This window comes from Colius striatus, chromosome 7, assembly GCF_028858725.1.
Source record: "Colius striatus isolate bColStr4 chromosome 7, bColStr4.1.hap1, whole genome shotgun sequence".
NCBI classification, from domain to species: domain Eukaryota; kingdom Metazoa; phylum Chordata; class Aves; order Coliiformes; family Coliidae; genus Colius; species Colius striatus.
This window is the reverse complement of record NC_084765.1, coordinates 22,646,752-22,660,252: the sequence shown is the minus strand read 5'-3', so window position 1 is coordinate 22,660,252 and position 13,501 is coordinate 22,646,752.

Sequence of the window (13,501 nt, the reverse complement as noted above, 5' to 3'; positions counted from 1 at the left end):
AGAACCTCAAGCCTTGAGACAAGGGGATGGTATCACTGGACTGCCTTAATATATATCTCACCTCTCAGCCTTTTTCCAAGCTGTACCAATCAAGATCTGCTGAAGGAAGGCTCTCCAAATTATGCGAAATGAAAGGCTCAAACCAGATGAGCCAGGATGAGCCTCAACTAGTGGCAAAACTTTCCAGCTGTATTACCAACCCCCCAAGCTCTCATCTTCTTTTCCCCGATCCTCTGCTATTCTCTCAGGCAGCAGCCGAGGCAGGCAGGAGAGAGCTCTGAATGCAGTCTAGAGGAACCTCTCCTGCCTCACTGCAACCCTTTCACTTCAATCTCTGAGACAAATCTTGTCTCCACGTAGGTATTTGCCAGCACTTTTACCTCTGACCTTAAAAAATCTGTAAGTATATTACTAAAATACAAGTAACTTCAGTAATTCCCCTTTAAAAAAACCACTATGATATTTTATACTTCTCATGACAGTTTGGGATTGTAAAGCCACATTCAAACCACCTTTTCATTTTAAAACCTCTTTTATACAGGAAAAGACGGCAGAAGTTTCCTGGATCTAATTCAAATCCTGGATTGGACATTTTTTTACTGTTTATGGTACTGAAATACTCTGTGGTTGCCGGATTTGTGGGAATCAGAGAAAATTTGTCATATTCCTAGCAGTCACTGAAAATAGAACATGAACCATTGTGATTCACACTGGAAAACCTCATCCATTTCCACTGCCGAGCTCAGCAGCCTGGAGGGGGCAAACCCCTGGCAGAGCTTGGCCTTGCCAGGAGGAGGCAGACACCTGTGGCTGCCATGCTGGAGAGGGCTTGAGGTGCTTGGGGCAACCCTTCATGGAGCTATATGTGCACCCAGGTGCTCCTTGTACAGAGTGGTTACATAAATTAAAAGCATCTGGATTTTTGCAGAAGAGTGTGGCACCCAAATAATGAATGTGGTGTTTAGTGTCGTACTGAAAAATATATAGGGTCACCACTCCACACCTCTAGTGTGGGCATCACAACCTGGGAGCTCCTCAGTTCATTCCCTGAGAGCCAGGCTCGCGTTGCTTGACCTAGAAGTGGTTTCTGGTGATGTGTCCCTTTGTCCTTGGAGGATTACATGCTGCAATAAGGCAGAAGGTAGTTACCAGCAGGACTAATTTCTCCCGTTACATAACTTGTCTGGATCACTGGAGTCCCAAAATGAGTAAATAAGATAAGAAATCTGCTTAGGAAATATTCTGGATGAAAGCCCAAAATAAAAAAGTGGCTGAAAGTGTTCCTTTATACAAAAAGGAAAAGCCATCATCTTTCCTCTTTGGGCAGACCTCACCCCTCAGCTTTTCAAAAGTACAAGGAGACTGCCTATTTATTTTGAATAGGAATAGACAGATGGAGAGATACAGGTAAAGATGGAGGCAGAAACAGAAAAGACAAGAGGGAGAAAGCACAAATATTCAGAGTACTGGGGAGAAGTGAGACACCTTGGGGCCTGATTCATGCTGGAGTTAGGCAGAACAACTGCAGAAAGAGTCTGGATCTTTGCATCCAGGAGGAGTTCCCACAGTTTTGGGCTGTTCATCAGGCCCTTGGCTCATGGAAGGGACATACCAGTGACAGGCTCCTGTCTGCCTCTTGCAGCCAGGCTGGTGATGATTAAGCTTAAAGCCATTTCTCAGTGAAGGAAATAAGCACCCTAGGTGGTGCTGGGAGCGGGTGGGAGCCAGGCCTCTTGCTTTGAAGGGGGCTACAAACAGAAGCCTCCAACCAGGAAAGGCTTCTGTCCTTAGGGATGCCAGGGGCCATGGGAACCCAGAAGCTGCCTGGGAGCCTGACGCTGGCCCCCTGTCCCAGGAGCAGGTCCACCTGCTAGCCCTGCCTCCCAGTGCACCAGTGGCTTCTCCCAGGAAGGCCAAGGGCTGTGTGGAGGAGATGGCTCTGCTAGGCCAGGAGTGCAGCCAGGACAGCATCGCTCTGTGAACTGCTCGAATGGTTGGTGATTCACAAGTAGAATATGCAAGGGCACAGCCCCAGCTCTCCCAGTAACCTTGGAAAAGCGACTGGATGTGGGTCAGATGTTTTAGCAGGTTTCTTCTCTATGGCTGGTATGATTCAAACCCCTCTGATAGTGATTCAGATATGGAGCTTTTTGCAATGACTTCACATCTCTAACCATGAGCATGTATTTTACTTATAGGATTGTTAAAGACTATAAAGTACAAGCCTCACTGAAGAGCAACACCATGAGGTGCTGAGCTGACCCCAGCCCCTGGTCTGTTCCCCGAGCTGTCCTGCTCAGGGGAAATTCTTTTCACATGATCACAGGAGCAACTTGCCTTCAGGTGTATGTGAGTGCCTGCTCCCAGTTTCATCAAGTCTCATGAAAACCAGCCTTTCCCTAAAGCCTCACCAGCTAGAATCATGCGAGAACTGTAACTTTCACTTGAGAAGATGCTTCAAGCTGTTGTGCTTAATGTGAAAATCAGAAAAAAAAATATTGTGATGGTAGTTTCTAAAAACCTTAGAGCCAGAAGGCACATCAAACCTGCCAAATTCTATCAGTGGTAGTTTTATTTTTCATTGAAAATCAATGCCTTAAATTTTGAGGGTTTACTTCATGATATTAACATTTGGGATTAGTAAGAGTTTTCTCAAGTCAGTGGAGGTTTGTGTGCACCTCTGGAGGGAGAAATCAATGGCCAGCACAAGGCTGACTGTGGGCACCCCAGCTCTAAACTAACTTTTGTGGGCTTTGCACCAGCTGGGTGTTGGTGGTGTTTTCAACTCCAGTTGCTTCTAATGGAGGCCTATCTAGAGCAATTAGCTCACAAGAAGTGTCATTAACAACTAACAGAAAGTATATGTTATCTCTTTAATTAGAATATATATCTATCATGTTAATAATGACATATTATCTAGATATTAATTTGAAAGGGTTATTTTGATGTCAGGCTTGCTTATGTAGGGTCAACAGTATGAGGGTACACATTAAGAACTCCCTGAAGAGTTATATCCCTGCTTTTTCAAAGCAGATGACCTTAGAAGTGCTTTAGGTTGCTCCTCTCCTATGTTTTACTTATTTTTTTTTTTAACATTGCACTTCACTTGGAAAACACTAAATTGAAGGAAGTCATGAGCAATAAGGGACGGAAATGAATCCGCTTTATTTGGCTGTCAGTATGGTCACCAGTGTGACAAAGAGAATGGCAACATCTCAAATGCTGGGTAGGACCCTCAGCTTTCATTTGGGGTTTGGCTCCCTCAGCTGAGGAACCTCTGCTCAGGTATTTCTCTGCTGAGGTCACTTTAGCATTTGGCCTTTTTTCATTAGTATTCATTTGGGAGCTTGGAGGTTGTTCATATGTTTTTTCCTGTAGCCTCACCACATCTTACAAGAAAAATGTTGTGTGGGATCCAGGCAGGCCCTACCAAGGGGGTGCAGGTCCTTTAGGAGCTGCATCCCAGACAGGTGGGACTTTGGGGGTGGGACAGCCCTGCCTATGCCAGCAGAATAAAGCCCCAGCTTGGGCAGAGTTTTCTAGGTATTTCTAGGACAAGAACAATATTATGCTGGGAGCTGGTGCTGACAGTCTCCAGATGGCCGGCCTGAAAAGCCATGACTTCTAGGCTCTCCAGAGACAGTCCTTAGCATGAGCTGGTAAGGTGCTGGCTGCTCATGGCTGGCACAGCTGGGCACCCAGATGTGTGTGCAGCCTGCCATGCTCTGGAAAGAGGTCTGGGTACATTGTTCAGAACTGTAATAACATATTTAGTTCAAGGGCCCATCTGGAGGAGGGTCTGACATCCAGTGTCTGAGGAGAACCTCCTGGACATGGACTGGTGAACTGGGCTGCAGGGGTGGTGACACCAGTGTTTGCAATGTCCCCCGGTCCAAGGGCCCCAGGACTCTATCCTGTGTTCAGACTGACCTGAAGAGATCAGCAGTTACCTCCTTCCCATGCAAGTTAGGCTGCTCCCCAGTCTCTGCTCCTCCTAGCCTGGTATAGTAACAAAAAAATAGAGCTGATTCCAGTCTCCACTACTACACAGCTGGAAGCCGCAGCATTTCCACAGTCCCAGCAGGCTGCCTGCACGTAGTCATTAGAAACCTTTGGAAAGAGAGAGCAAATAGAGCATACACAGTACTTGGGTGTAGGTTTACTACCAGTTTTGTAAGCATTTCAGCCCAGAAGTGCTGTGTGTTCAGGTACAGAGTGTGCATGTTCCTCAGAGACCTGCCACAAGCCCTCCAGCTGGGTACCAGCCCTAACTAAAACCTAAGATAGTGTTTGAACTTTTGGCAGCCAAACTGGAGATGGAAAGGCACATCTGTGTGGTCAGAGGTAAGCTAGGCAGACCTGGGAAAAATAAGATTGAAGAGAGGCACCAGAAAGTAGGTTTGAGATATGATGGCTGCCTCTGAGCTGTGGTAGGAAGTTGGGGCAGGTCTGTGATTAGGTCTAAACAGAGCTGAGCTGTGCTCAGCATCCTGCTGCACTGGGTTTTAACCAGAGACAGAAACCTGAATCATCAAAAATGTTCACAGACTAGAAATACCAGTGCATACTGAAGTGTTGAAGAATCTCCTATCGATGTGCTTAATCAAAACAGCACAGCCTGGCACTCTGAATACCAGGAGTAAACTGCCTGAACTGTCCAGGAGTAAACTGCTCTCCTCCATCGCAGTCACAGAGTTTGGTGTCCCACATAGCCTTGAACACCAGGTTCCTCCTGGACATCACCTCCTGCGATTTGTCCAGACTCAGGTGACAATGCACTATTTAAGTAAGTCTTGAACAAGGTGATCTTATTCTTAGAGAAAAAGGCAGATGATTTAAGGAAGTTGTTCTTGTAAAAGAGTGAGTGATGGGTAAGCTGTGGTGTTTTCCCAGCTGCAGACTAAATTGGCAGCATAGCTGTAGCATCTTTCTTAAGCAGTGTTCCAGCAAAACACTTGAGTATGTGCTGAATTAAATCATGTGAGAACTTCAACAGTGCTTGGAAATATGCAGCTAAATGCTTTGCTGGGGACTTAATGCCTCAGTTTCCCTTTTCCAACATAAAGAAAGAAATATTTATTTCCCATACAGAGTGCTGACAAGCTTAATTCATCTTACTTGTAAAGTGCTTTCTGGGCCTTAGGGAAAAGGTGCTATAAAAATTATTCTACATTATTCTACACTCCCTAGCAAGACAGCACTTAGCTTCATATATTATCCTACTGGTGATACATCTCCATCTGGCTGGCAGAAGGAGTAATTAATGTATATAAACTAAAAGGGGCTGTTTAGAAGGCCTGGGCTCCATGTCATCTGCAAACACCAGATGACAAATCCAAATCTGAAAAGATGGAAAAGTCAGGGGTTTACAGTGTTTTAGTGCTAAAATGTGCACGTGTGTGACTTCAGAGCTGCAGTGGGTAACAGGCTGTTTCTCTAGTGATGTATTTTTTTTCCTTCCTCATTCTTTTTATAGCCTTTTACTGCTACATGAGCTTTTATAGCCATTAATTTTTCAGTTTTTCTAGTCTTTTATAAGTTAGGAAACTGTACTTGAACACTGTTCTCTTATATAAAATTTTCTTGACTGGATTGAAAATAATCTGGAACCAATTTCAGAGGCTGCTGGAGTTGAATGAAGTCAAGGTAACCACAGCGGAGGAGAGGCCTGCAAGTGAACCCAGCATGGGAGAGGTTAGGGTAGGGTTTATTTTTGGAAAGCTCAAATTATAATTTAAAAAAAAAAAACCCAACCAACTCTATTTGTGATTCTGCATTTACATATGTTGAAAATACTGTTCAGGACAGAGTATCCCAAGCAACACACATTTACCTTAAGGTTCACTGGCACCAGTGCACCTAACATGATGCATTTTGAGACATTTTTAACATACTTTCTTTTAATGCAGTGAAATACAAGTATACTGTAATGCTTGCTCTGTTGACAAAAGTGAGAGAAAATTGCTGCTTCAAACTATCTCCCCACATAAAAACCAAATGACTGAAAATACGAAGCTTGTCAATTTGGGATTTCCTGCCAGTTATTTCTGAACGCTAAATTCTGACTCAACTTCATGGGTTTTTCTATTTTTATCTTCTGTCAATGATAAATGATACTTAAAACTACCACAGTGTAAACATTGGGAATCGTGGCTACTCTGTTGCACTTTTTAGTGTCTGCTGTGTATTTCATTCACAACGTTATTTGGACAAAAACAAGTTTAAGCAAATTTCCTGAATAACCTGTCACAGTAAAAACAGCAAGTCATGAATGAGTGATTTTTTTTTTAAATATTTTTTTAAGTATGAACACTGGCAACTCCCTTCTCTGTTTGTGTATGTGTTTCTGGACTGCCTTTCCAGGATACAACTTCTTTATGGAAATAGTATTTCCTCTTCTATGCCTGCTGGAAGTAGCACACACTGAAGCCTCATTAGTCGCTAGAGAGTCTTCATGCCATGAAAAATAAGTAATTAAACTCCAACTACTTTGGTAGGTAAATACTGCCTTTCTTACTTGTGTGCATAAAGCAGCCAGCGTTCCAAGTCTGGCAGCAATGTCCTCTGGGGGTTCAGCCACCTTGTAGACCTCTGACCTGAAACCTTAGTGTACTGACAACACTGTTTGTCGCTCCTCAGGACTGTCCTGGGTCAGGTAGGATACAAGTCCTCACCACCTGCTCTGGCTACTGGGTTGGACTCAAGGGTGGAGGAAGTTTATAGCCAACCTACGTGTCCATCACTCTCATGGAGCCTTCTAGAGTTACAGTTTCTATATGTGCTAGGAAGGTGTTCATTTTTTGCTCCTCTCCATTTGTTTTCTCCAGTTCAGCTAAGCTGATATGATAGCTGACATGGTACATGGCCTGGCAGGTTCACACAAATAGGATGAAATGCTGTTTAGCTTCTGTTGAAAGAAGAGACGCAAGCCTGCCTACCCAGGGTTCTCCTGCTCTGCTGCTTATGAGGTCAGTGCGGTCAGTGCTGCCCCAGCAAATGCTACCAATTGCGGGTAAGAAGATAATTTGGGGGGCCAGTGAGTACCAACACTGTCTATATTCCCTCATGCTGGAGAAATGCAAGGAAATCTCTGAATTTTCTTTTCAGCACAAACTGTAGCTTCTCTACAGGCTGTGGCAGCTCAAGTGCATAATTTTATAAGTAATTTTCAAGTTACTGCTTTGCTAGGTAATACGTGTGTAAAGAGTAGATCAGCAGCCACGGTACTTTTCGTGTTTGAGTAATGATGCAAAAATAAGGCCAACACCTCAATTTGGAGGTAACTTCTAAATCACTCCATTTGAAACTTCTGATGAAAGTTGTTTGAGGGGCAGATATGTCAATTAGATCGTGTGGCTCTGGCTTGTATAACGAGTGCAGGCTTAATCCTTGCTAATGCTGTGCAAGCATTGTTGAGCCAGTATTACACAACCACCTGGAACCGCTGCCAGGTAAAGCTTTTGGGTGCCTATTGTGCAGCTGGAGGAGATTGTTACCAGAAGGAGAAATCCTGCAGTGCAAACAGAAACCAGTGCTCTCAGTCAGCGCTGGAAGACTGCAGGGAGAAAGGGAAGCAGCAGCAGCCAGGCAGGCGTCAGTGGGTGCGTGGCACAGTGTGAGTGGTGGCGGTGGTGGTGGCAGGGTTCACAGGGACCTTGGCAGCACCCTAGGGGCCTGAGCTGCCACAGTGTCCGTGCAAGCCCACACTGTGTGTGCTTTGGCAACAAGTGGCTGCCACCGGGCCAAGTTTCCATTGCAACAAAGACTCAGCTTCCTGATTTTTAAACATAAGAGAGGTGAATCCAGAAGACTGATAACAAAGCAGCGATAAAGATTCAGTGCTACAGTGACCAGAGCCATGGAGGAAGCAGAGAAAAGTGACTTTACATGGCTTACAACACAAAGGTACCTGCCACAAGTCAGGGCAGCCCTAAAGATGCTGCAGTCTATAGCAGTCTCCTCAGAAAAGCCCAGGAGCTCTGTGAGTGTATCTTCTTCCTAGCTCCCCCACCCAGTCATTTGCACAAACAATATGTCTATTTAGTTAAAGGGGGGGAGGAAAAAAAAAAAAAGAAGATTGCAAGCCTTGGTATGATGTTTCTTTCATTCACCAAGGGAAAACCTGAACACACTGAATGTGCAGACTGATTAACTTGATGAAGAAAATCTGAGGAATGGCTTTAAACAGGCCACATATTTGTTGCTGGAGCTTTACTGCTGATAGCTGATGCCAGTTTGCTACTGGCTCTAGACAGTGGAAAAAGTTGTGTCAATGACAGCAAATAAATAGGGGTAAAACCCTCCCCTTCCTTAAAATCAGCTCAAGGAAATTGACTCAGCATGATGGTTTGTGACTAAAGCCATGTTTTTGAAACATGATCCACGTGTGCAAATCCCACACAGACTGGATGCCAAAACTGCAGTGCTTCTTTGACATTTCAGTTGAGAAGGAGAACAAATGTGTTCTGTAGGCATCTTTTCTTTTTTTAAGCAAAAACAATTAACTTTGAAACAAGGGCTTTGATTGCTATCTTTCTGATGTCAGCTTTACATTGATGTAATTCTATAGACTGATGGGATCATTGCTGATTTGAACTGGTGTAAGCAGGGGAACAATCAGGCTCTGTGTTTTCCAGTCAGTGAAGCTGCTTATGTTTTGTGAAAGAAAGACACTCAGTTAAACAACTTCAAGGGAAAAGAAATTAACCAGAACATTCGGGAACCAAAAGCAATATAAGCACAGATACAGCTACAATGTTCTAACCGAATGGTTAGTTTTCAAAAATCATCTAGCCTAATTAAGCAAAGATTGACTTTGCTATAAATACGTACAGTGGTCTCTCTAACTTTCAAGTTCTAATTGACAGCCAAAGGTGGGCAATTTAGTAAGTTACTGCAGTTTTGTTTATTTTTTCAGTATACATACTGTACTTCATCGCCTTTGAGATCCTTGAATGACTGTCAACTTCCCTTCAATAATGTTATACAACGTATGAGAACAAATCAAACATGAGGATTAAAATTATAATTGATCTAGTGTGAAAGTAGCAAAGAAAGCACTACCCAATATAGCCTCAGTTGAAATCCTAGCTCCCTCGACATGAAGAGAAGTTGACCTCTGTATATGGGCCAAGGATTTCACCACTGATGACATTTGCCAGACAAGGAGATATATATATTTTTTTACACAGTGAAGTACAATCAAGCTTCTCAGTGTTCATCTTTTAATGCTGGGTTTTTTTTGCTATAGCTGCTATTATGCTCTCACTTTCAGAGGATGTCAGAGTCTGAAAAGGAAAATTGTTTTGGTTGAGGTACAGTAAAGCCTACAAACACTATGCTTGAGGAGAGAGATGTAGGTTTGGCCTTTATCGGGGGAATTTTGATGTATGAAGACAGTAAAGCTGCACCCAGAACTGATATAAATGACTCTGCAAATGAGTGAGGTGAGCCACAGCATTCTTCACTATGCACTATACAATCACAAGACAGCAACTAATAAGTGGAACTATTGAGAAAAAAAAAAAAGGAACCAAAATTCAGCAACACCTGAAGCTGGGTAGTTTTCACATTCCTGTACTGAAAAATCAGTCCTGGTGACTACGTGCAACTCATTTCTGTTTGACCTTTACTATTGACATGAAGTATATGCCACTAAATGGCCATGAGTATAACTATGACTAAATGAATATGCAACTTAATTTTTAGAACAAGGCCATGGCAGTTTTGCAATACTCTCGTATTTACCTAATAAGCCCCAACTCACTGACTACTATAGTAAACAATATGCAACTTCTCCTGTAAACCATGCATGTGGTTATGTTAAATATCGACCTGTACTTAACAATGTCCTACTTTCCTGCCCTACTCTCTTGTAAGTCTAGTAGGAGTTGTGGTATTATTTTAGCCTGGATGGAAATATAGGCCAGACCCGTTGTTCCAGTAAGGTAATCGCTTCTCTACATAAACGAATTATCCTTTTCATTTATAGTGCCTGTGGAAAGTTGTGTGTAATTTCAATACACTCAGCAGTGCAGCTGTAGTGATTCTTTAATGTGCTGTGAATGTGCTCACTGTGTTACTTTTCTCCCAGGTGCAACAGCAGTACTTGGAGGGTGAGACATATGACAAGATGGCCCTTTTTGAAGGATTCTGGCTCTGCTTCCCCCATGGCTGCTGCACTCTTCTATAAAATGAGTGCTAAAGTGACAGGATGAGCACTGCCTGAAATTGGCAAGTCCAAAGTTCTGCCTGACAGAGGCTGAATAGGATGGCAAGTCGTTGTGGTTTAAGCACAGCTGTCAAATAAGCACCACACAGCCACTTGTTTGCTCCCCCTTGGGTGGGATGGAGGAGAGAATCGGAAGAATAAAATGAGAAAACTCAAGGGTTTCAGATAAAGGCAGTCTAATAGGTAAAGCAAAAGCTGCACACACAAGCATAGCAAAACAAGGAATTCATTCACCACTCCCCATGGGCAGGCAGGGGTTCAATGCTCTCTGGGAAGGCAAGGATCCATCACACATAACAGTTACTTGGGAAGACAAATGACATCACTCTGAACATCCTCCCTACCTCCTTCTTCCCCCAACTTTATGTGCTGAGCATGATGCCATATGGAATATCCCTTTGGTCAGTTGGTGTAAGATGTCCCAGCTGTGTCCTTTCTCAACTTCTTGTGCACCCCCAGCCTTCTCACTGCTGGGGTGGTGTAAGAAGCAGAAAAGGCCTTGACTCTGTTTAAGTACTGCTCAGTGATAACAAGAACATGGCTGTATAATGAAAACATCCCTGTATTACCAACACTGTTTCTAGCATATATCCAAAACATAGCCCCATGCTAGCTTCTACAAAGAAAATTAACTCTATTCCAGACAAAACCAGTGCTTAAGTCTGCAGCCATAGAGAAGCACTTGGCACAAGGTTTTTGTGGTACGAGCTTAAGACAAGCAGCTGGCAACAGTGGAGGTGAGATAGATAGATAGGTGAGATAGATAAGTGAGCTTCTCCCACCCTGAGATGGGAGAAGCTGTCGCGGATGTGCTGTCAACTCATTGGTACAGTGCTAAACAATGACCCAGTTGCTGTGGTAGGAGAGGGAAAGTAAACAGGGCTGGTGGAGACATCAAAAGCTGAACTTCACAAACACCTACCAGATGGAGTTACATGAGCAATTAATTTGGTGCAATTACTTGTACAGCATTGCGCTGAAAATTATTGCAAGATAGATCAAGCCATTAGCAATAGAAAAACAGTATTGCAAAAGTCTAAACACTTCCTTCCAAATGTTATATGGTCACTTGGAATCAAAATTGGTAGAAATAATATAAATGTGATGCTTGGATTCCTGCTGGTTCACTGCAATGAGTAACTGGGGTATAACTTCTGGATATACCTGCTCAAAAGTAAACTGAGAGTGCTGAGTGGTGAGAGATGACCTAGATTGGAAATGGTTCCTGTGCTTCTATTTTCCCTAAACCTCCTCCTGTTGGCAACATCTTGCTGTTTCTCTTGGCAAACATATATCTCTAGCTTCTGTTCAGGGAATGTCAGGGCCTGCTGTTGCTACAAAACCTTCAGTTTTAATATGGAAACCTATATATTTTCTGATTAATGATTCCATCGAGCTTAGTCCTGGGAAAATATTGTGTAATGTTAGCATTCATCGGTGAATTTGCACAATCCCCTTGAAAAAATAGTGGAAAAAAACCCAAAAGTGTTTCCCATCTCAAATGAATATTACAGTCACAAAAAAGATCTTCTAAGTAAAAGAGAATAATCTTTCTTTCGGAAATTAATGATCTATTCACAAGTAGATAATTTACTTTTCAGTGAATTACTGCTTGATTAATCAAGTACTGATGCAATGAAACTTAACTGTTGTGATCTTACTGAGCAGCTATGCCCTTAGATTGACATTTTTACAGAATCAGTGGTTAGTATTTTTTGTAAAGCAGAACTTTATATGTGTCTTTATTTTCAGACTTCTACATTTCTATTACCATCAGTCACCATTACAGATGAAGTAGAACTGTTCTCTTTCAGAGCTGGTATCTAAGTACACGTCACAGATCATTTACTAAAGAAGCACACAAGGTTTATGAAATATCATTTGAGAAGCCCCTCCAAACAGAGGAGAGATTATACAAGGTACTGTTTCCAAAGTGAATATGGAAATTCAGAAAGAGCTTAATTTCTGTTGGCAAGAAGGCCTGACTGCTAGATCTCAGTCTCTGGAAGACTGATAGAAGAGGAGATTCAATCTGGAGAGGTGCTAAGTTCCTGTCCTTGCTGCCAGAAGAGCAACCGAGGCACAAGCCATCCCATGTGATAGGAGAACAGCACACGACAGGGACTAGGTTGCTTCCAACTAAAGGTATCTCTTGTATGTAAAGAAAGTTTAGTAGCAAAGTATCAAATCCAGGAAATTATTCCTGGTGAGGTGGATAAACTTTGCTTTTGAGAGAAGTGCAATTACTGTTTAGTTGTTCTCTTAGTTTGCTCTCAACTTAGTCTTGGCTCTGTCTCCAGTAGAGAAAGTACTGCTTGGAAAAGAAAGGAATTTCACATAGGAAAAACTCCCCCCATACCTTTTATGTCCTTCGAAAAGCAAATTTAGGAGGGAAGAATGACACAATAACTATATATTCTTACTTTGAAAGGGCCAGTTAGTAGTGAAATGAAGCAATGGAGTTTTTTGGTAAGAAAAAAGAAATCCCTGTAAATTAGCAAACAGCACAGTCTAACAGTAGAGCACCTGTTGATTTACACTTGTATTTGTTTAATTTAGCACCAGGACTATGATTTGTGTATTTCTAAAAGAGAAAACTAAAATATTGCTGTTGCTACTCTGTCACAGATCCTGATTTTCCAGTCATGGGACAGGTTTCCTGTAGAAGTTACTCTAGTGACTTCATTGATGCATTTATACCAGGAGGGCTGATGTAACGAGATGAGAATCAAGGCCATAGGCCAACATTTTTTTAAACAAGTATCCAAAATTGGGTGTCTAATCCATAATTGGAACCTGGGCAGAACTGGATTTGTCTTTAAAACCACTATGGATTGACAAACTCTGCTGAAGTTGATGGGAGCTGGAAGTAATTTTTCCTTTGAAAATCAGGCTAATTTATTTAAATGCCCAAATATTGTTAAGCGCTAATATTGGATGTCCTGGGTTGACAGTTTTCATTTCTGATCCCTATATATAACTCTATTAGCATGTACCCAGTACACACAGTTCCTGTCATGTAGTACTCTAGAATTTAAGTATAGTCCATCTTGCCAGACTTTCTGATATGAGAGTGTGTTTGGGGACTCAAAATGAAAAGATGAAATTAGTTTACTTTCCTGTCTTTGCTCCTGAGGCAAGCCCCAAATGTAACTGAGAGAGGCCTGAGGACTTCTCATAATAATGCTAGTGAGGAGCTTTGTGGAGGAACTTACGCATAGGCTGGAGATACATACAGAATAAAACCTTCTCTACAGCATCCACCGTCAA